We start from the raw sequence: 3960 nt of genomic DNA, 5'->3' as shown, positions 1-3960 counted from the left end.
CCAAGATGGTGAGGATGGTTGAAGGTCATAAGTTGAAGGAGGCACATGTGAAGGTGAAAAGACACAGAGCAGAATCCCGAGAATTGAATCTAAGCCCCAGGTGCTTGGTTGGCCTGGACCCGTGGCTCTCAACCTGATGAGAATCAATGCTTTGTTCTATGGCAAATATTCCACCAGATCCTGTTCATTATCCTGAAATCATCATAAATAATATAACCTATCTGAACACATAATTTTAAAAAGTTTTTATTGGAATATAGTTGATTTACAATGTGTTCATGTCAGCCAAGTGAATCAGTTATACATGTATATATATCCACTCTTGTTTAGATTCTTTTCCCATATAGGTCATTACAGAGTACTTAGTAGAGTTCCCTGTGCTATACAGTAGGTCCTTATTAGTTATCTATTTTATATATAGTAGTGTGTATATGTCAGCCCCAATCTCCCAATTTATCCCTCCCCCCCCACCCCTTGGTAACCTATGTAAGTTTGTTTTCTACATCTGTAACTCTATTTCTGTTTTGTAGATAAGTTCATTTGTACCCTTTTTTTTTTTTAGATAACACATAATTTTTAAAAAATCAGTATAATGTCCTAACTATAATAAAAGAGAAACATTTAAAATAAAACAATTTCAATACATAATTATGCAGGCACAAGTATATCAGAAGAGAAAATAAAGTAGTGAGCTGCTGGCAGGTAGAATCACATTCACTGTGTGTAACTTATGGTAATGTCATGTAAATTTTAGGATTTTTGTCAAATTGGGGGAAATTTCTATCAAGCTTCTTTCATTTATGAGCTTTAAGATTTCTTGGTGTTTCAGGTTTCCTTGTGCAATGACTAATCTTTAATGCTCTCCCAATTGTCAACAGTCATTAATCACTTCCCATATCCTTTAGGTGCCAGGAATTCTAGGATACATGCACACCCCAGGAGGACTCTTGGCCCTGAATCTGTATCACAGTTCAGGTGATGAGGTGCGGTAGGGATTTTCTGAAAGCCAATCCTACCCTGGAATTAACTATGTAACTTAACTATATGTTGCAGTGTCTGTGAATCACATAAGTGTTTTCTACTAAACCTAACACTTTACTCGACTTCCTCTAAGTTGGATCACAAATATGCCTGTGACCTGACAAGAGGGGAAGTGTTACAGACCAAGATAGAGTAGGAAAAGGGATTGGCCTTAACCAATTAAATATTTTACTTTTGTAAAATTTAAGAAAACCTATGGCCATGTGAATACTCTGTGGTCTTCGCAGGCATGCATATCAGAGGCCCTGGACCTGAAATTTCATTAGCTTCACTATTAAAGTCCCTCTACTCCTACTCAACTTCCTCGTACTTCTGACCCCAAGCTAGCAATATATATACATATATTTCTTCAGAAAATGGGGATGGGGAGCATATATATTCTCAAGTTAACATTTTTGTTTTCTTTAGTTAAATACCCAGAAGTGGAATTGCTAGATCATGTGATCTATGATTGCTAGCTCTATTTTTAATTTTTGGAGGAAACTCGATAATGTTTTTGATAGTTGCTATACCAATTTACATTCCCATCAATAGTGCACAAGGGTCCCCTTTTCTCCACATCCTCACTAAAACTTGTTATTAGTTGTCTTTTTGATAATAGCCATTCTAAGGAGTATAAGGTGATATCTGATTGTGATTTGATTTGCATTTCTTGATGATTGTGATGAGCATCTTTTCGTGTGCCTGTTGGCCATCTTTATGTCTTCTTTGGAAACATGTCTATTCAGGTCCTTTGCTTATTTTTTAATTGGATTGTTTTCTTGCTATTGAATTGTATGAGTTATTTACATATCATGGATATCAATCCCTTATCAGCTATATGATTTGCAAATATTTACTCCCATTCAGTAGGTTGACTTTACATTTTGTTGATGGTTGGTGTGCAGAAGCTTTTTGGCTTGATAGAGTCCTACTTGTTTACTTTTGCTTTTGTTATATTGCATTTGTTGTCAGATTTTAAAAAAATCATCACTGAGACCTATGCAAGGAGTTTGGCACCTATATTTTCTTCTAGGAGTTTTGTGGTTTCCGGTCTTACATTCAAGTCCTTAAGTAACTTTGAGTTAATTTTTGTGTGTGGACCAGTTTCATTGTTTTACATGTGACTGTCCTGTTTTTCTAGCAACACTTATTAAAGATGCTGTCCTTTCCACATTGAATATTCTTGACTTCTTTGTTGTATATTAATTGACCGTATAAGTGTGGGTTTGTTTCTGGGCTGTCTATTTTGTTCCATTGATCTATGTGTCTGTTTTTATGCCAATACTGTACTGTTTTGATTATGATAGCTTAGTAATATAGTTTGAAATCGGCTTTGTTCTTCTTTCTCAAGAATGCTTTGACTATCTGGAGTCTTGTGGTTCTACACACATTTTAGGTTTGTTTTCTCTATTTCTGTGAAAAACTGAATTTTAATAGGGATTACATTGAATCTATAGATTGCTTTGGGTAGTATGTACATTTAAACAATATTAATTCTTCCAATCCATGAGCATGGAATGTCTTTCCATTTATTTGTGTCTTCTTCAATTTCTTTCATTAATACCATAGTTTTCAGTGTATAGATCTTCCCTGGTTAAATTTCTTTCTAGGCATTTTATTTTTTGATGCAATTATAAATGGGATAGACTTCTTAATCTCTTTTGGATAGTTCATTACTACTTTATAGAAACACAACAAAAATTTTACATTGATTTTGCATCTTTCAACTTTACTGAATTCATTTATTAGTTCTAACAGTTTTTTGGTGGGGTCTTTAGGGTTTTCTATATATAATATTATGCCATCTGCAAATAATAAGTTTTATTCTTCCTTTCCAGTTTGGATGCCTTTTATTTCGTTGTCTTGCATGATTGTTCTGGCTAGGACTTCCAATACTATGCTGAATAAAAGTGGTGAGAGTGGGCATTCTTGTCTTGCTCCTGATCTTAGAAGAAAACTTTCAGCTTTTCACCATTGAGTATGGTATTATCTATGGGCTTGTCATATACAACCTTTGTTATATTGAGGTATGTTTCCTCTATACTCACTTTGTTGAGAGTTTTTATCAAAAAACAGATGTTGAGTTTTGTCAAATGTTTTTTCTGCATCTGTTGAGATGATTATAGACTTTTTAATTCTTCATTTTATTAATATGGTGTATCACATTGATTAATTTGTGGGTGTTGAACCATCCTTGTATCCCTAGAATAAATCCCACTTGATCATGGTGTATGAACTTGTTAAGGTATTGTTGAACATGGTTTGCTAATATTTTGTTAATGATTTTTGCATCTATATTTATCAGGAATATTGTCCTGTAATTTTCTTTTCTAATGGCATCCTTGTTTTGTTCTGGTGTCAGCATAATGCTGGTCTTGTAAAATGAGTTGGGAAGCATTCCCTCTTCTGTTTTTTGGAAGAGCTTGAGAATGATTAGTATTAATTCTTCTTTGAATGTTTGGTAGAATTCACCAGGGAAGACATCTGGTCCTGGACTTTTGTTTGTTGTGAGGTTTTTGATTACTGATTCAACCTTTTCACTAGCAAATTGTTCATATTTTCTATTTCTTTATCATTCTTTATCAGTGTTGGAAGATTGTATATTTCTAGGAATTAATCCATTTCTTCTAGGTTGTCAAATTTGTTGTTATATGATTATTCACAGAAGTCTCTTATGATCCTTTGTATTTCTGTGGTATGATTTATAATACCTCCCCTTTCATTTCTGAGTCTATCTGTTTTAGTATTTTCCTTGTATCCTTGTATTAACAGAGGGGTGTCATCTTTCTGGCCCATCCTTTCTACCTGTACTCTGCATCATGGTCTGGGAACATGGATCCTTCAATTATTTTTCTTTTTCCATCTTCAACTAATGCCAATCAACTGGTTGTTGCTTTTTACCTATAAATAAACTCAAATCTCTCTAAACTTAAAGTT

The sequence above is a fragment of the Phocoena phocoena genome, chromosome 1, assembly GCF_963924675.1.
Source record: "Phocoena phocoena chromosome 1, mPhoPho1.1, whole genome shotgun sequence".
Classification (NCBI taxonomy): Eukaryota; Metazoa; Chordata; class Mammalia; order Artiodactyla; family Phocoenidae; genus Phocoena; species Phocoena phocoena.
This window is presented reverse-complemented; position numbering follows the sequence as displayed.